This window comes from Vicia villosa, linkage group LG2 (genome assembly GCF_029867415.1).
Source record: "Vicia villosa cultivar HV-30 ecotype Madison, WI linkage group LG2, Vvil1.0, whole genome shotgun sequence".
In the NCBI taxonomy this organism is placed as follows: domain Eukaryota; kingdom Viridiplantae; phylum Streptophyta; class Magnoliopsida; order Fabales; family Fabaceae; genus Vicia; species Vicia villosa.
The window spans coordinates 76,388,399-76,409,796 of NC_081181.1; positions in this window are offsets into that span (position 1 = coordinate 76,388,399).

Genomic DNA, 21,398 nt, shown 5'->3' on the forward strand with positions numbered 1-21,398 from the left:
AAAGAAATCTGAAATAGAGAGTAATTGGACTACCAAAGGAAACCTTCCAGGCTTGCCTTCACAGTTTCTAATAAAGAAAGCCTTTGATTTCATCGAGACTGGTAGCATGATAGCTTTTGAAGCTGTACTAGCCTTGCTCATCTATGGGTTGGTTCTGTTTCCCAATATCGACGACTTTGTTGATATCAATGCCATAAAAGTCTTCTTGAATGGAAATCCCGTTCCGACTCTGCTTGGTGACATGTATTTCTCTGTCCATCATAGGAATCACCAAGGTGGTGGAATTATTGTATGTTGTGTACCTCTGTTGTTCAAATGGATTGTTTCACACTTACCTAAGTCTCCCATTTTCACGGAAAACCGAGAAGGTTTACGTTGGTGTCAAAGACTTATGTCTCTTACTAATAATGATATTCAGTGGTATACCTTGGCTCGCTGCGGTACAGAAACCATTGAAAGTTGTGGAGAATTCGCCAACGTACCCCTCATTGGTACACAAGGAGGAATTAACTATAACCCGGTCCTAGCCCGACGACAACTCGGGTATGCAAATTCAACTAAACCCATTGGCCCTACAGTGGAAAGCTACTTCTACCGAGAAGGGGATAATCCTAAAAGGTTGAAAGCGAGAATGGTGAAAGCTTGGTACGACGTCCGATGGAAAGAAAAAGGTGAGGAAAGAAATTGCATTGCCATGGATGCCTACACCTGCTGGGTAAAGAAAAGAGCAAAAGAGTTTCGAATGCCTTATGCTCATGAAAAACCCATGTTCCCTGTGGTATCTCAACGACCCAACATTCCCGCTATGGAGGAATACCAAGACACTTTGACCAAGATGAGGATAGAAAAAGACGCTTGGGAGGAAAAGTTTCGAAGAACTGATGTGGAAAATAGAAAGTTGAAGAAAAGAGTGAAAGAACATGAAGAAACTCTCTATTATCAGGATGGATGGCTCATGAACAAAGATGAGAAGATTCTTCGGAAAGATGCCGCAATCAGAATATACATCAAAGAAAGCAAGAAAAATCTTGAAGCCTCGACAAGCAACGCTCCGATGCCTGACAATTGGAAGAATGTTGTTGACAAACTGAGAGCTGAAAAGGCCGAGTTGAAAGCTCACTATGGGAAAGAAATCATGAAGCTCAAGCTGCACAACGCATTTGGTTCTTCGTCTGATGAAGATGCTTAGGATTGTTTAGCTTTTTTATTTTTCATTTGCTTTTGTAAGGAGCTATGCTCCAATGTTGTAACATTTCCCATTATTGCAATAAAAAAAAATGAATAAAAGAATAGTTTGTGTTCAAATGTTTGCAAGGAAATAATCTTTAAAATATTTGGAAAAGTCATAAATTTCTTTTTGCATACATCATTCTGCATATCGAGTCTGTTGTATAGAGTCTCATCTTTTGGATCTTTCTCCATTAGATCGTCAAGCTGTCGCGTCTCAAAGTTTCTCGACCGCGCTCGCAATCAGATCACAGATACAATACTCGTTCAAGCAGAAGAAGAGTAATGGAACACTCTGAACAAGAGAATATTGAGCTTCGTGGTACGGTGACCACCCTTCAGGAAAAGTTGGAAAGTCTCACTACTCTGGTTGACTCTTTAATGGCCGCACAGAATCAGCCGCCGCCACCCAACAGTCAAGCAACAGTAACATCTGAAGTCACTACTCCAGTTTCTACAGTTGCATTCAACATTCCATCTTTCTCCATGCCAGAAGGTTGGGGCCCGCCTTTCAGCTTTGGTACAGGTTTCCGCCATAATTTCTCTGGGGTTCAAACAGCTACAACTGAAGCGCCTACTGCACAAGGTTCGGCGTTTATTCCACATTCAGGGGTAACTTTTTCCCAAATCACTATGGCACTTTCTCAACCCACTATGACAGTTCCGACCCCTACGGTTCACACTGTTCCTTATGGTGGCAATGAGATTTATCATGATCAGGATGATAGCATAAACCAGCGTAATCTTGTGGAAGATCTCCAAGAGCAGTTTAACAAGATGCAGTTGGAAGTTAAAGCTATTCGTGGCAAAGATTTGTTTGGAAAGAATGCCCAGGAGCTATGTTTGGTTCCCAATGTACAAATACCTGCTAAATTCAAGGTCCCTGACTTTGAGAAGTACAAAGGTAGTTCTTGTCCACAAAGTCATCTTGTGATGTATGCCAGAAAGATGTCTACTTATGCAGATAATCATCAGTTGCTCATCCATTACTTTCAAGACAGTTTGACTGGTGCCGCACTGAAGTGGTACACAGGTTTGGATAGCACCAATATTCGAACTTTCAATGACCTAGGTGAGGCCTTTTTCCGACAGCACAAGTATAACTCGGATATGGCTCCAGACAGAGATCAGCTTCGATCCATGGCTCAAAAAGACCATGAAGCTTTCAAAGAGTATGCCCAACGATGGAGAGAAACTGCTGCTCAGATTAATCCACCGTTAAAAGAGAAAGAGATGACAAAAATCTTCTTGAATACTCTCAGTCCCTTTTATTATGAACGCATGATTGCTAGTGCTCCAAGTGATTTCACCGAAATGGTAAACATGGGGATGCGTCTAGAAGAAGGGGTCCGAACAGGACGTCTAACTAAAGAAGGTGGATCTTCAAGCGGAACCAAAAAGTTCGGAAGTGGTTTCCAAAAGAAGAAAGAACAAAGTGTTGACATGGTGTCCCAAGGAAAGTCAAGAGGAAATGTTAATCGTCAACAACATATTGCTGCTATTGCTCCAGTTGTTAATACAGCACCGAATCCGGGATTTACCCCGCAGTTTCAACAACAACAGCCTCGACCACAGGCTCAGCAGTTTAACAATAATCAGAATCGTGTACAAAGAGCTCCACAGTTCGATCCGATTCCGATGACCTACACAGAATTGTACCCTGCACTGATTGAAAGAGGCCTTATTCAAACTAAAGCACCACCACCAGTACCTGAGAGACTCCCATGGTGGTACAAAGCTGAGGTCTCATGCCCTTATCACCAAGGAGCACCTGGCCACGATCTTGAGCATTGCATAGCTTTTAAATATGAAGTTCAGAGGTTGGTTAGATCTAATCTCCTCTCTTTCAGAAATTTGAATCCTAATGTGCAAGCAAATCCACTGCCCAATCATGGAGGGCATGTTGTAAACATGGTGTACGGATGTCCTGGTCCATACCGAGTCTATAATATCAATTTCTCAAGAGCAGATTTGGTACAAATGCACGCCACTCTTTGTCGAGGGTCGAATTTTCGCCAGCATCAATACGGTTCCTGTAGAATATGTTGTGTGGATCCTCACGGGTGTTCGATTGTGAGAAGAGATCTCCAAGTACTGTTGGATAATGGTACTATTCAGATCTACAGAAATAGGGATGAAAATGAAGTTAACATGATAGGATGTTATCCGCATGAGCTTTTAGTATCAGATATCAACTCGGAAATGCCTAAAGTTAACATCATCGTTCCTCATTTCAACATGCCTGAGCGCATGGAAGTTACTTACAACAAGCCGAAGGTTCCTATTGCTCCTTTGATCATTTGTTTACCTGGATCTGTTCCTTATGACTCTGACAAGGCAGTTCCATACAACTACAATGCAACAATGATAAAGGATGGACAAGAAGTTCCTTTACCTACTCTTTCATCTGTTGTAAACATTGCTGATGTGAGTCGCGTAACAAGAAGTGGACGTGTGTATACTCCGCTACCTCCAAAGCATCCTGTTGCTCCTGCAACCATGCAAAATCCTGTCAATACACCAGTGGGGAATCCTGAGGAAACTCCTGTCAGTAATACAAACACTGATGTTGGTCAATCTAGTGGAACCAATATGAATCCTGACTTTGATGAAATTTTGAAACTTATCAAAAGAAGTGAATATAAGATTGTGGATCAGCTTATGCAGACTCCTTCAAAGATCTCAATACTTTCATTGCTTTTAAACTCTGAAGCCCACAGGGAAGCCCTGATGAAGGTCTTGGATCAAGCTTTTGTAGATTATGATGTGACTGTTGATCACTTTGATGAGATAATAGCCAACATAACGACTTGTAACAATTTAAGCTTCTGTGATGAAGAACTCCCCGAGGAGGGTAAAAATCACAATCTTGCTTTGCACATTTCTATGAACTGTCAGTCAGATTCTTTGTCCAATGTGTTGGTAGACACCGGATCTTCTTTGAATGTGATGCCAAAGACGACTCTTGCTCGTTTATCTTACCAAGGAATGCCTATGAAGTTCAGTGGTGTAGTAGTCAAAGCATTTGATGGATCGCGAAAATCTGTTATCGGCGAAGTCAACCTTCCCATGACAATTGGTCCACATACATTCCAAATCACTTTCCAAGTCATGGACATTCAAGCTGCTTATAGCTGCCTGTTAGGATGACCATGGATTCATGAAGCAGGGGCAGTAACTTCTACGCTCCATCAAAAGTTAAAATTTGTAACGAATGGAAAATTGGTAACAATAAGTGGGGAACAAGCCTTGATGGTGAGCCATTTGTCCAATTTCTCTTTCATCAGTGCTGATGATGTGGAAGGAACGCAATTCCAAGGTCTCTCTTTAGAAGACGAATCTTCCAAGAAGAAAGCATCAATCTCTTCTTACAAAGAGGCAGTGAAAGTAATAAAAGATGGAACTACCACTGGCTGGGGGCAGGTTATGATCCCTACCAAGAATGAAACTAGAGCAGGACTCGGATGTTCACCAACATTCTCAAACTGCACCAAGAAGGATGAAACCCTTCGTCCGATCAAAGAAACATTCATTAGTGGAGGATTCCTTAACCCAATTCCTCAAGAGGTTAATGTCCTTATCGAAGAATGTATCGAAGAAGGTCGCTCCGATGATGAAGAAGAATGGAAATGTTATCTCAATGACTCGGGATATATATCTCAGGAAGAACCAGGTCCTCCTTCAGAGAAATCCAAAGGCAAAGAAATTGAGCCTATTCCTGCAGAAATTTGGGATACCTTGGGACAACCAAGTGGAAAATTTGATTAAATGGTGAAGTACACTGCACCTGAAAGTTCAAAGATTTCCATGGAAGATATCCAACCAACTGGATGGGGAGATTCCTGTGAATATGATAGCCAACCAGAAGAGGCTTATCAGCCCTGTCAATTTTCTCAGCAGCCTGAAATTACTGAAGATTTCAGCTTCAATGCATCTGCCAAGGTTTATAATCCTGAAGATGGTTATTATCACATAAATGCCATTTTTGAAGATGAAGGGGAAGATGGTCCCGCAACTGACTCAGAAAGTGTCGCTGACAATGAGTCTCTTCATCCTGAAGACTGGGAAGAACATCCTGAAAATTCTGAAGATTGTGACTCGTCATATGCTCTTCAAGAAGTGGAAGAAGACCGTTTCAACTCTACAAAGAACAAGAGTGACAAACCAGGACCTTCAAATCCTGCTCGACCAGCGGTCAATGTCAATACTGGAGATAATTCTGAAGAGAATTTTCCTGAATACATAATACACAGAGGAGTTCGTTGCTACTGGAAAGCTGTCGACGTTCCAAATGTTGTTCGCCGCTCAAAGTAATCACCTCGCTGTTATTTTGACCTCCTGCCTTGCCCAAAGCAGAGAGATGTTTTATAGGGCTTTGCTTTTAAATGTTCCGCCCAAATAACTTTGTGTATAGGGCTTTGTTTTAAAAGTTTCCCTCTTCGTCCTGCCCAAGACGAATGAGTTTGTGTTTAGGGCTTTGTTTCAAAAATGAATCATAAATAAAGTGTCATTTTGAATTCCCTACATTATATGTTTTATTTTTGCTTTTTCTGGAAATGGTAAACCTAAAAAACCAAAAAAAACTTTTTCAAAAAAAATCTGCATACGCTCCTGCATTCATAAATTTTCTGAAATAAATATAAATCACATGTGCAGATTTACTATTGATAAACCCATTGAATGCAATAACCCTATGCCCTCTCCCAACTTTGAGTTTCCTGTGTTCGAAGCCGAAGAAGAGGAAGAAGAGGATATCCCGGACGAGATCTCTCGATTACTTAAGCACGAGGAAAGAGCCATTCTGCCTCACAAAGAGCCTCTAGAAAAGATCAACTTGGGTTCTGAAGAAGACAAAAAAGAAGTGACCGTTGGATCGCTGCTTGATGCTGATGTCAAGAGTAAGTTGACAGACCTTCTCAAAGAATATGTTGACGTGTTTGCCTGGTCCTACCAAGACATGCCTGGGTTGGATACCAATATTGTTCAGCATTACTTGCCATTAAAGCCAGAATGTCCGCCAGTTAAGCAGAAATTGCGAAGGACTCACCCTGATATGGCTAACAAGATCAAAGTGGAAGTTCAAAAACAGCTCGACGCAGGTTTTCTTGTCACCTCTGAGTATCCTCAATGGTTGGCCAACATAGTGCCAGTTCCGAAGAAAGATGGCAAAGTCAGAATGTGTGTTGATTACCGTGACTTGAACAAAGCCAGTCCAAAAGATGATTTTCCATTACCGCATATTGACATGTTGGTTGATAACACCGCTAAGTTCAACGTCTTTTCCTTCATGGACGGGTTCTCCGGTTATAATCAGATCAAGATGGCTCCTGAAGACATGGAGAAGACATCTTTCATCACCCCATGGGGTACCTTTTGCTACAAAGTGATGCCGTTTGGATTAAAAAATGCAGGCGCAACTTACCAAAGGGCAATGACTACTCTATTTCATGACATGATGCATAAAGAAATTGAAGTTTATGTGGACGACATGATAGCCAAGTCCAGCACAGAAGAAGAACATATTGAATACCTTTTGAAGTTGTTTCAACGACTAAGGAAATATCAGCTTCGCTTGAATCCTAACAAATGTACTTTTGGGGTTAGATCTGGAAAACTCTTGGGTTTCATTGTCAGCCAAAGAGGTATTGAAGTAGATCCCGACAAAGTCAGAGCTATTCAAGAGATGCCTGCACCAAAGACTGAAAAGCAAGTAAGAGGATTTCTCGGACGATTGAACTATATCTCCAGATTTATCTCTCAAATGACTGCTACTTGTGGGCCAATTTTCAAGCTTCTCCGCAAAGATCAAGGGGTTGTATGGACTGAAGATTGCCAGAAAGCGTTCGACAGTATCAAAGAATACCTGTTAGAACCACCAATATTGATTCCTCCAGTTGAAGGAAGACCACTAATCATGTACCTTACTGTGTTGGAAGAATCCATGGGTTGTATGCTTGGACAGCAAGATGAAACCGGTAAGAAGGAGCATGCCATTTATTACTTGAGTAAGAAATTCACAGACTGTGAGTCTCGTTACTCCATGCTCGAAAAAACATGTTGTGCTTTGGCTTGGGCTTCAAAACGTCTCCGCCAATACATGATCAACAATACTACTTGGTTAATCTCCAAAATGGATCCGATCAAGTACGTCTTTGAAAAGCCTGCCTTAACAGGAAGGATTGCCCGATGGCAAATGCTGTTATCTGAATATGACATTGAATACCGTGCTCAAAAAGCGGTCAAAGGAAGCATTCTCGCCGATCATTTGGCGCATCAACCAATTAATGAATATCAATCTCTCAAGTTTGACTCTCCCGACGAAGATGTCTTATACTTGAAGATGAAAGATTGTGACAAACCATTACCTGAAGAAGGTCCTGATCCTGAATCAAGATGGGGCCTAATTTTTGATGGAGCAGTAAACGCTTTTGGCAATGGAATTGGGGCAATCATCATCACTCCCAAGGATACTCATATCCCGTTCTCCGCCAGATTGCTATTTGATTGCACCAACAACATCGCAGAATATGAAGCTTGTATCATGGGTCTCGAAGAAGCCATTGACTTAAGGATCAAGATCCTCGACATATATGGAGATTCAGCCCTCGTGATCAACCAAATCAAAGATAAATGGGAAACTTACCACCCTGGCTTGATTCCTTACAGAGATTATGCAAGACGTCTGTTGACTTTCTTCAACAAGGTTGAATTGCATCATATACCTCGAGATCAGAATCGAATGGCAGACGCCTTGGCTACTCTATCTTCCATGTTCAAAGTCAATCATTGGAACGATATGCCTAAAGTCAGAATTACGCGCCTTGAAAGGCCTGCCTATGTGTTTGCAACTGAAGCAGTCATCGATGATAAACCGTGGTTCCACGACATCAAGCGCTTCCTTCAAACTCAAGAGTACCCGCTTGGGGCATCAAACAAAGATAAGAAAACTCTAAGGAGGCTTTCTGGCAGTTTCTTCCTGAATGAAGATGTGCTATACAAAAGAAACTTTGACATGGTTTTGCTCAGATGCGTGGATAGACACGAAGCAGACATGTTAATGCATGAAGTGCATGAAGGGTCCTTTGGAACTCATTCAAATGGGCATGCAATATCCAAGAAAATCTTAAGGGCAAGATACTATTGGTTGACAATGGAATCTGATTGTTACAAACACGCGAAAAGATGTCACAAGTGCCAGATCTATGCAGATAAGATCCATGTGCCACCGACTCTACTCAACGTTCTCTCATCTCCGTGGCCTTTCTCCATGTGGGGTATCGATATGATTGGAATGATCGAGCCGAAAGCTTCAAACGGTCATCGTTTCATCTTGGTAGCAATTGATTACTTCACCAAATGGGTCGAAGCAGCATCTTACGCCAATGTTACAAGACAAGTGGTTGTGAGGTTTATCAAGAATAACATCATTTGCCGATATGGTATTCCCAGCAAGATCATTACTGACAATGGTTCGAACTTGAACAACAAGATGATGAAAGAATTGTGTGAGGAATTCAAGATTGAGCATCACAACTCTTCTCCATACAGACCAAAAATGAACGGCGCCGTTGAAGCCGCCAACAAGAACATTAAGAAGATCGTCCAGAAAATGGTCGTCACTTACAAAGACTGGCATGAAATGCTGCCATTTGCTTTACATGGGTACCGTACTTCAGTGCGTACTTCAACAGGGGCAACTCCCTTTTCTCTAGTATACGGCATGGAAGCTGTGCTCCCCGTAGAAGTTGAAATCCCATCAATGAGAGTCCTCATGGAGACTAAGTTATCAGAGGCTGAATGGTGTCAAAGCAGATACGATCAGTTGAACTTAATCGAAGAAAAACGTATGACTGCTCTATGCCATGGACAGTTAGACCAAGCAAGGATGAAACAAGCTTTCAACAAAAAGGTTCGACCTCGTGAATTTCAAGAAGGTGACCTCGTGCTTAAAAAGATCTTGTCTTTTCAACCAGATTCTAGGGGCAAATGGTCTCCTAATTACGAAGGCCCGAATGTTGTCAAAAGAACATTCTCTGGCTGCGCCATGATTCTTACTACCATGGATGGTGATGAACTCCCACATCCTGTGAATGCTGATGCAGTCAAGAAATACTTTGTCTAAAAAAAAAAAAAAAAAAACAAAAGAACAGCTCGGTAAGTTGAAAACCCGCAAAGGGCGACTTAGGCAAAAATGAGCGTCTCGGTGGACTGAAAACCCGAAAGGGCGGTCCAGGCAAAAATTAGAGACAATAAACAGAAAAAATTCATCCTGGTAGATTGAAAACCTGAAAGGGCAATCTAGGCAAAAATTAGGGATTTATGACAAAGTAACTGCATTAGTCCGTACTTCGTCTTCTGAGGAGTCTTTTTCATCAAAGGATCTTCAATCAAATCATCGCCAATCCGAAGCGACAAGCACAGTTGGAACTCAAAGTTGTCAAAGGGAATAGTGGTTATTGCTTTCAATGTAGCCTTTTCCGCATAATTACCATTTCCAACTTTTGTAAATACTCCATGGAATCACGCCTTTAGCTGATTTCCATCCTATTAAATAAATTTGAGCCTTGTGCCCATTTTTTGCAATCTCTAATTTCTTTTAGTTTTCAAAATGACGCTTTAATTGTGTTATTCACTTTTGAAAAAAAGAAAAAAGTTTTAAATGAATTTACTTCACTTTTTCAAAATAAAAGCGAAATTTTCCTTTGAGTTGTGAACAGCAGAAGGAACATCAACATCTATCTCCATAGGATGAATCAAAGATTATGATAGGAAAAGCTCTTCTATCCCCAGTGAAGAAGGTCTTTTATCCCCAGTGACGAAGATTTTCCATCTCCAGTGAAGAATTTTTTCCATCTCAATAAGAAAAGATGCTTATCATCCCCAGAGAAGTTTAAAGCACGCAACACCATTCATCACCCATGTTATCTACACCGTGTTGAAGAACATTTGCCGAGTATCTGGTTGCATTGCGACGTCGGTCCTTCTCCAATATACACTTCTCTGTCTGTCAGTATTGTCAGTATGCATGCTACATTCATGACATTCATCATTCATACATATTTGCATCATTTATGCATTCTTGCATTTTTCAGTATTTACTTGTTTAGGATATATCTATCCTCCAAAAAAAAAAAAAAAAAAAAAAACAAATATGGGCGTGTCATCTCTCCAGTAGGTTGTCACCCATAAGCAGAAATAACATCCTTTCTTTCTCCAGTTCCCCACTGAGATCATTCCTCGTGGAAGAAGGTTGCTTTAGTTTCTCCTCTCAAAACAAAGGAGGGAATCCCCAGTTGAGTTCATTCCTCATTGGGTACAAAGTCTTGTTTGAGTGTCTCTTTCCAATTCATTCTTGGATAGAACCCTGTCTTTACCAGAGATTCGAATTCCGATTCCTCAAACAGAGTCGTGAAAAACAGACAATAAGCAATAACCTCATCATCTGAGCAGCTTATTTCTTTTTCAAAAGACTTTTCCTCTCAAGGAAATCAATCATGAAGACCATTTGACAATCAGGGCCTTATTACTGTTCACAAGGCTGAATAACCAGTAATTTCCCTAACAAAGTCTCCAGGATCATTTTATCACTCGGCTGATAATTGATCATGTCTTCAAAACCACTATCACGAGGCTGATAGTCGGTAACCTTTTGTTCTGGTTATATTATTTAACATGTCTATCACAAGGCTGATAGTCGGTAATATTAACCGAACCTTTGAAACTCTTTTTACCTTGTCAAGTCTATCACAATGCTGGTAGTCGGTAATACAGTTTCATACCTTTCACCTTCGCATTATTAACAAGTCTATCCCTATGCTGATAGTCGGTAATGTCGATAGGTAAGCTTTTCTTACAAAGCTATCATTCTCTGGTGAAGCATACACTTGCTTTCCCGAAAAGAAAAAACGGATTCTCTTCCTAAAACGGATTGAGACATCCTTCTCGATCTCTTGTCCCCAGTGGAGTCAGCTCTTGATATCCCCTCGATAAAGATATCCTTGCATCATTCGCAATTTTGGTATCTTAGGTCCAAAATTCGCGTCTTCTGATATTTAAGTCTCTTCTACCCTATCAAAACGAAGATTTTCAATTTTCATATCTCAAGATGAAGAAACTTAAATAGGGGCATCTGTCATACCCCAATTTTTGACCTAAGATACCACCTCATATCATTTCCATATACATCATTTGCATCTCTAAACATATTGCATAGCTTGTGTTTGCTACTTGTGACTCAGCAGGATTTAATCAAGAAATCACTCATCAGTACAAGCAACAATCAATTAGGGTTTTTTTCCCCATTCATTTCAAATGAATCATCTTCATCAACAATCAACATTTGGTCCTTGGAGATTCATTTCAACAAGCTCAAAGGCTCTGAACCAACCAGATTAGGGTTTTGACTAAAGATAGCATACTCCCGACTTTTGCTCAAGATTTGATATAATGACTTGGGACATGACCTCAAGACCCCAAGTGCATCATTTTGACCTAATCCATTATCTCAAGACATCTCCTACACAAGGATTGATCAATAGTGAAATTCCAATTCATCAGAATTAGGGTTTTGAGCTATCAGGGACTGAAATCAGGGATCACATTTGGGAAACCCTAAAAATCCCCAGGAAGTCAATCAAAGGTTTCAATCATCTTTAAATAATCCCTATGACAACATCCAATGGAAATTACATCTCAATTCAAGATCCACAGTCATCAATTTCATCAGGTCGACAATTAGGGTTTTTGACCTAATTCACCTGAACAACTGACTTTTTAATCAGGACATGGTGCCACAACTTAAACCATGGCTCAAGGTCTTCCAATAACTCAATGTGATCCATTCATACCACTCATTTGGTAAGGATAGCCTGGTTCATTTGAAATCTCCAGAAACGCGATTCGTCTGAAAAAGTCAACTGTACAAGATCACCATTGACTTTTGGGGAATTTTGGTCAACCTTAACTTTTGAAGTTTTGAATCATCAATATATGATATATGAAGTCATTTGGTCAAGAAAAATCAAGAAAATCAATCAAGAATCAAAAAGTCAAAAGTTTGACTTTCCATACTTTGAAAAATTCTTAGTGTTTTTCAATGGTTTTTTCCAAACTTTGGAAGGGAATTTCTCAAAATTTCACCTACAAACTGAAAAAAACTTCCAACATGAAAGTTGTAGATTTTGATCCAATAAACAACTTTGTCAAAAATGATGATTTTCCAAAAGATCAACCATTCAAGAGATATGGAGCTTCAAAGTTGGTATCTTTTGAAAATTTCACTTAAAACCTCATTTTCTTCAAAGTTCATGGATCTTTTTCACCCATTTCCTTAAAGGTCTTTGTCGCGGGGAAAAATCGTATGTCTTTTTTCGGGATGAGACACCTGATGCCTTCTTTGGGCTCGAGTGCTCAAAAAAATGATTTTTTCTTTTGTACGGACCAAACTTTTTATTGTTTCCAAAGGAGGAAAAGGAAAAAAGTTGCAATAACCTAAAAACAGATGCAAAGCCCGAAACTAAAAGCAATGCATAAGTGGGGGAGAGATTCCAGGTAAGAGGGTTGGTTATACGAAGGGAAGGTATTAGCACCCAACGTATCTATAGTACTCTATAGGTTTCTTTATTTTGTTTTTCATCCTTTGTGGTGGAGGTTCTTGTGAAATAGGTGGGACCTAAGGTGTTTGTTTGATTATGCTCGCAAAGATCATCGCGATCCTCTGCATACATATCCCTTAGAGGGAATCAGAGCATCTGTAGCTCGGGGTCTACGGGTGCTAAGGTTTGAATGGTTTTTTTTTGTTTTGTTTTGCTCGCCAAGGATATGACCTTGTGCCTACGTATTCTCAAAGGGATGTTGAGAAAGTCAGAGCAATCGTAGTTCCCACTTATGCTAGTGGAAGCAAAGGAAAAGAGACAAATGTCATCTCAATGTTCGATGTATCTAATCTATATCATCACATACATCTGTTTGATTTTTGTTTGAAAATCTTTTCATTATAAGCCCTGGGCCATGCCACTTATGGTGCTTAGAATGATAAAGATGTTTTTTTGTTTAACCAGCCTTGTGGAAAAAACTTTCGATGAAGTCAACCTTGTGACAAAAAGTTTTGATTAATCAGCCAGCATCGTGGCAAAAGTTTCAATGAAGTCAGCCTTGTGACAAAAACTTTGATTAATCAGCCAGTACGGTGGCAAAACGGTTTGATTGATTAGCCAACCTTGTGGCAAAAGAAGTTTGATTGATTAAAAAAGTTTGATTGATTGATTGATTGTTTGTGATGATATAGAAGAGATACTCCTATCATAGAGATGAAAAATGTCTAATCTCCTAGGGTGTTTTGATTTGGATATTGGGGATGCTTATAAGAAGCCCGTGGGTCCTTGTACGAAGCCCAAGAGGAGGCTATCCGAGGGTCCTTGCATTGTAAGACCAAGAGGAGGCTATGGGAGGGACAATCAAGGGTCCTTGCATTGTAAGCCCAAGAGGAGGCTATGGGAGGGTCACTCGTTTGTACAAAGCCCAAGGGGAGGCATGGTATAGTTGGTTTGAGCTCTTAGAGCGATTTCACCGGGAAACCATACTCTATGTCCTAACCTAAACTAGGGAGATTCTTTGCACGAAGCCCAATAGGAGGCTATGGGGAACCTAGTGTTGTACTAAGTTGAATAAGCATATATAACACAATCACAAATATGAACAAGTACGAACAAATATGAACAAGTACATGAACAATTATGAACAGTTACATATATATGACAAAGTGTGTGTATATAATGGAGTTTATGAAGGAAATATACCTGTAAGCATGATCCATTTGTATACACAGGGGCTCGGGACACATACTCGGGGAGAGACCCATTGAGTTTATTCAAAGCCATGTAAACAGGTATTTACAAAAGGGGCTTGGGACTTATACCTACATGGAGGCCCATGGTATTTTTGGGAAGATTTAAAGAAAACCTTCATTTTTGATTAGTTATTCGAAGTTAAAAAAACAAACTGATCGAGGTATGTACAAAAATGTGTATGTACAAAAAGGTGTACAATGAAATACCTAATTTCATGTACGGGAATGGGACTTATACCTATGTGGAGGCCCATGTTTTATTTTATAAAACATGGTTGATTGTTTATTTACAGACGCGAGGTTTGAAAAACTGTTTGAAAGGTTTGTTTTGAAGGAAGTTTTCTGTACAAAGAAAAACTGTATAAAAAAGGAAAGGGACTTATACTCTCTAATATTCGAGAGGCCCACATTGCTTTGAAAATCAATTGATCAATTAAAAAAAGATTTAATCAATAGTTTCAAAAAGAAATGGTTTATTGTCTTTGAAAAGAATCGCGATTGCTTGTTTAAAACAATTTGAATTTTGACAAAAGTCAACTTAATTAAGTTTGAATCAAATTTTAATGCTTAATTAAGACCTAAGTGATTTAGGGTTTGATCACAAAATATTTACAAGTGATTAGGTTTGAAAATTAAATGAAAAACAATATTTAAAGTATTTAAAAACACTTAGAAATGTATCATTTTAAACCTAATTAAAAACATATTAAATAAATCTTTTTTTGTGATTTTTTTTTGATATTTTCAAAATATGTATATTAAATAAGAAGTGTTTAAAAAATGAAGAAAAATAAGTAAAATTGAATAGTTAATTAATTAGATGAAGTTTGTTAAGAAATGAAAGAAAATAGGTTGCAAAAAAAATGGTTTTGTCTCCACTAGGACTTGAACCCACGCCCTCTCTCTCACCAGCCAAAACTCTTGCCAACTGAGCCACGCTTGTGGCTTGTAATACATACGCTTCCATTTAATTATATATTAAACTTAACATTTGAAATTTCTGAATCAAAAATAGCGCCAAGAACACACCTTCAACTAAATTTTGAAAATCTCCAAAACTGTGTTGTTTTGATCAAGTAAAGGGTCTATCTCACTCGGTTTTTCACGAGGAACATGATGGTGCCCTCGTAATTCATTTATCTTTGCTCTAAAGGGGTCAATTTTCGCATGAACATGAAGAACCCTAGAACTGAAATTCAATGTGAAATCGTGTATGTGCAAATTATGATGCAATTGATTGAGGGTTAATGATCCTCATAGGTGCAAAAACAAGATGGTATGCTCACATTTCATTTATGATGCGTGCAAGTATGAATTTGAAGTTCATGAGCACTTACCTCAAAAACGGCCAAGCTGGAGATTGAATTTTGCAAAGGAGGTGTTACAGATGTTGTTGCTCAATCTGGACAGCTTCAATGAACCTTATAGAACATGTCTGGATGCTTGGAGTGAATTGAAAACACCTGGAGCAGTTGGAGGTACCCGATCTGCAGTTAAGCCTAAGTGTGAATCGAGCTCGATGATTCTGATGTTTCAGGTTGATGATGAGTGTTTGGATAGCTCATATGTGATATATGTGAGGTGTGGGAAGTGTTAATTTGGACAGAAATGATCTGGAATGAAAATTGGCATGATAAGGCTCTTTATGTGTTCATATGGAGGTTGAAGAGTGAATCTGAGTTTTGGGGTGATTTGGGGTGTGTGAGTGGATCAAACAACTTCCAAATGATGTTTATGAGTTGTGGGAAGCATCATTTTGCTCAAAACTTGTAAGGGATGGAACTTGCACTTTCTCCTCTTTGAAACTCATGAAACTTGCAATTCAAGAAAGAAGAGAGAAAACCTATAATTGTGAGGTTTTGGTGTGAATTGAAGAGTGGAAATGACCTCTATTTATAGGCCATGAGTTCTGAATGCAGAGCTTTGCAACTTGCTCAAGAATTGGTGATTTGGCATTTGGAGATAAAGTGGAATCTTTACATTTAATGCAAATGGTTAAAGTAACTAAACCATGGTTATTTTGGCCAAACTTCTTATCCTCTTCCATTCTGATCTCAAATCAGAAAATATCTCTCAATTATTGCTTCTATGCATCATTGCTTGGATTATAGGTCATGTAGTCTTGAAACTTAGTGAAAAATGGTGCAAATCCAAGTGAAAATGATCACTAATGTCAAAATTCAAAACCATGGCTACACTCCATATTTTTTCATGCTCTTGGACAATTTGGAAAGCTCATATTACACACTTCAAAACCCTAGTTGAAAGTTTCTTCAAGACCTTTAAGGAAATGGGTGAAAAAGATCCATGAACTTTGAAGAAAATGAAGTTTTAAGTGAAATTTTCAAAAGATACCAACTTTGAAGCTCCATATCTCTTAAATGGTTGATCTTTTGGAAAAAAATTATATGTGACAAAGTTGTTCATTGGATCAAAATCTACAACTTTCATGTTGGAAGTTTTTTTCAGTTTGTAGGTGAAATTTTGAGTTATTCCCTTCCAAAGTTTGGAAAAAACCATTGAAAAACACTTAGAAAATTTTTCTAAGTATAAAAGTCAAACTTTGACTTTTTGATTCTTGATTGATTTTCTTGATTTTTCTTGATCAAATGACTTCATATATCATATATTGATGATTCAAAACCTCAAAAGTCATGGTTGACCAAAATTCTCCAAAAGTCAATGGTGATCTTGTACAGTTGACTTTTTCAGACGAATCGCGTTTCTGGAGATTTCAGATGAAACAGGCTATCCTCACCAAATGAATGGTATGAATGGATCACATTGAAGCATTAGAGGATATTGAGCCATGGTTTGAGTTGTGGCACCATGTCCTGATTAAAAAGTCAGCTGTTTAGTGAATTAGGTCAAAAACCCTAATTGTCGACCTGATGAAATTGATGACTGTGGATCTTGAGGATGATTTGAGGATGATTGAAACCTTTGATTGACTCCCTGGGGATTTTTAGGGTTTCCCAAATGTGGTCCCTGATTTTAGTCCCTGATAGTTCAAAACCCTAATTCTGATGACTTGAAATTTCACTCTTGATCAATCCTTGTGTAGGATATGTTATGAGCCAATAGATTAGGTCAAAATGATGCACTTGGGATCTTGATATCATGTCCCAATTCATTAGGTCAAATCCTGAGCAAAAATCAGGAGTATGCTAGCTTCAGTCAAAACCCTAATCTGGTTGATTCAGAGTCTTTGAGCTTGTTGAAATGAATCTCTGAGGATCAAATATTGATTATTGATGAAGATGATTCATTTGAGATGAAGGGAGAACAAAACCCTAATTGGTTGTTACTTGTACTGATGAGTGATTTCTTGATTAAACCCTGCTGGGTCACAAGTAGCAAACACAAGCTATGCAATTTGTTAGAGATGCAAATGATGCATATGCAAATGATATGAGGTGGTATCTTAGGTCAAAAATTGGGTATGACAGATGCCCCTATTTAAGTTTCTTCAACCTGAGACATGAAGATTGAAAATCTTCGTTTTGATAGGGTGGAAGAGACTTAAATATCAGAAGACGCGATATTTGGACCTAAGATACCAAAATTGCGAATGATGCAAGGATATCTCTACCGAGGGATATCAATAACTGACTCCACTGGGGAGAAGAGATTGGGAAGGATGCCTCAATCCGTTTTAGGAAGAGAATCCATTTTTTCTTCGGGAAAGCAAGTGTATTCTTCACCGGGGAATGATAGCTTTGTAAGAAAAGCTTACCTATCGACATTACCGACTATCAGCACGGGGATAGACTTGTTAATAATGCGAAGGTGAAAGGTATGAAACTGTATTACCGACTATCAGCATGGTGATAGACTTGACAAGGTAAAAACAGTTTCAAAGGTTTGGTTAATATTACCGACTATCAGCCTTGTGATAGACATGTTAAATAATATAACCAGAACAAAAGGTTACCGACTACCAGCCTCGTGATAGTGGTTTTGAAGACATGATCAATTATCAGCCGAGTGATAAAATGATCCTGGAGACTTTGCTAGGGAAATTACTGGTTATTCAGCCTTGTGAACAGTAATAAGGCCCTGATTGTCAAATGGTCTTCGTGATTGATTTCCTTGAGAGGAAAAGTCTTTTGGAAGAGACATAAGCTGCTCAGATGATGAGGCTATTGCTTATTGTCTGTTTTTCACGACTCTGTTTGAGGAATCGGAATTTGAATCTCTGGCAAAGACAGGGTTCTAACCAAGAATGATTTGGAAAGAAGTGGTCAAATAAGACTTTGTACCCATGAGGAATGAACTCAACTGGGAATTTTCTCCTTTGTTTTGAGAGGAGAAACTAAAGCAACCTTCTTCCACGAGGAATAATCTCAGTGGGGAACTGGAGAAAGAAGATATTCTTTCTGCTTATGGGTGACAACCTACTGGAGAGATGACACGCCCATACCTGTTTCTCTTTTTTTTTTCTTTTTCTTTTTTTCTTTTTTTTTTCTTTTTTCTTTTCTTTTTTTTTGGGATAGATATATCCTGAACAAGTGATTTTTTAAAGCAGATATTAAAAAATGCAAGAATGCATAAATGATGCAAATATGTATGAATGATGAATGTCATGAATGTAGCATGCATACTGACGATACTGACAGACAAAGAAGTATATACTGGAGAAGGACCGACGTCGCAATACAACCAGATACTTGGCAAATGTTCTTCAACACGGTGTAGATAACACAGGTGATGAATGGAGCTGCATGTTTTAAACTTTTCTGGGGAAGATGATCATCTTTTGAGATGGAAGAACTTCTTCACTAGAGATGGAAAGGTCTTCGCCACTGGGGATAAAAGACTTTCTTTACTGGGGATAGAAGAGCTTTTCCTATCATAATCTTTTATTCATTCCTATGGAGATAGCTATTGATGTTCCTTCTGTTGTTCACAACTCAAAGGAGAATTTTCGCTTTTATTTTGAAAAAGTGAAGTAAATTCATTTAAAACTTTTTCTTTTTTTTTCTTTCAAAAATGAATAACACAATTAAAGCGTCATTTTGCAAGCTAAAAGAAATTAGAGATTGCAAACAAATGGGCACAAGGCTCAAATTTATTTAATAGGATGGAAAGCAGCTAAAGGCGTGATTCCATGGAGTATTTACAAAAGTTGGAAACGGCAATTATGCGGAAAAGGCTACATTGAAAGCAATAACCACTATTCCCTCTAACAACTTTGAGTTCCAACTGTGTTTGTCGCTTCAGATTGGCGATGATTTGATTGAAGATCCTTTGATGAGAAAGACTCTTCAGGTGACGAAGTACGGACTGATGCAGTTACTCTTCAGGTTTTCAATCTACCAGGATGAATTTTTTCTGTTTATTGTCTCTAATTTTTGCCTGGACCGCCCTTTCGGGTTTTCAGTCCACCGAGACGCTCATTTTTGCCTAAGTCGCCCTTTGCGGGTTTTCGACTTACCGAGCTGTTCTTTTGTTCTTTTTTAGACAAAGTATTTCTTGACTGCATCAGCATTGACAGGATGTGGGAGTTCATCACCATCCATGGTTGCAAGAGTCATGGCGCCGCCAGAAAATGTTCTTTTGACAACATACGGGCCTTCGTAATTAGGAGACCATTTGCCCCCTAGAATCTGGTTGAAAATACAAGATCTTTTTAAGCACGAGGTCGCCTTCTTGAAATTCACGAGGTCGAACCTTTTTGTTGAAAGCTTGTTTCATCCTTGCTTGGTATAACTGTCCATGGCATAGAGCAGTCATACGTTTTTCTTCGATTAAGTTCAACTGATCGTATCTGCTTTGACACCATTCAGCCTCTGATAACTTAGTCTCCATGAGGACTCTCATTGATGGGATTTCAACTTCCACGGGGAGCACAGCTTCCATGCCGTATACTAGAGAAAAGGGAGTTGCCCCTATTGAAGTACGCACTGAAGTACGGTACCCATGTAAAGCAAATGGCAGCATTTCATGCCAGTCTTTGTAAGTAACGACCATTTTCTGGACGATCTTCTTAATGTTCTTGTTAGCGGCTTCAACGGCGCCGTTCATTTTTGGTCTGTAAGGAGAAGAGTTATGATGCTCAATCTTGAATTCCTCACACAATTCTTCCATCATTTTGTTGTTCAAGTTTGAACCATTGTAAGTAATGATCTTGCTGGGAATACCATATCGGCAAATGATGTTATTCTTGATAAACCTCACAACCACTTGTCTTGTAACATTGGCGTAAGATGCTGCTTCAACCCATTTTGTGATGTAATCAATTGCTACCAAGATGAAACGATGACCGTTTGAAGCTTTTGGTTCAATCATTCCAATCATGTCGATACCCCACATGGAGAAAGGCCACGGAGATGAGAGAACGTTTTAGTAGAGTCGGTGGCACATGGATCTTATCTGCGTAGATCTGGCACTTGTGACATCTCTTCGCATGTTTATAACAGTCAGATTCCACTGTCAACCAATAGTATCCTGCCCTTAAGATTTTCTTGGACATTGCATGCCCATTTGAATGAGTTCCAAAGGACCCTTCATGCACTTCATGCATTAACATGTCTGCTTCGTGTCTGTCCACACATCTGAGTAAAACCATGTCGAAATTTCTTTTGTATAGCACATCTCCATTCAGGAAGAAACTGCCAGAAAGTCTCCTTAGAGTTTTCTTATCTTTGTTTGATGCCCCAAGCGGGTACTCTTGAGTTTGAAGGAAGCGTTTGATGTCGTGGAACCACGGTTTATCATCGATGACTGCTTCAGTTGCAAACACTATAGGCGGGCCTTTCAAGGCGCGTAATTCTGACTTTAGGCATATCGTTCCAATGATTGACTTTGAACATGGAAGATAGAGTAGCCAAGGCGTCTGCCATTCGATTCTGATCTCGAGGTATATGATGCAATTCAACCTTGTTGAAGAAAGTCAACAGACGTCTTGCATAATCTCTGTAAGGAATCAAGCCAGGGTGGTAAGTTTCCCACTTGTCTTTGATTTGGTTGATCACGAGGGCTGAATCTCCATATATGTCTAGGATCTTGATCCTTAAGTCAATGGCTTCTTCGAGACCCATGATACAAGCTTCATATTCTGCGATGTTGTTGGTACAATCAAATAGCAATCTGGCGGAGAACGGGATATGAGTACCTTTGGGAGTGATGATGATTGCCCCAATTCCATTGCCAAAAGCGTTCACTGCTCCATCAAAAATTAGGCCCCATCTTGATCCAGGATCAGGACCTTCTTCAGGTAATGGTTCGTCACAATCTTTCATCTTCAAGTACAAGACATCTTCATCAGGAAAGTCAAACTTGAGAGATTGATACTCATTAATTGGTTGATGCGCCAAATGAT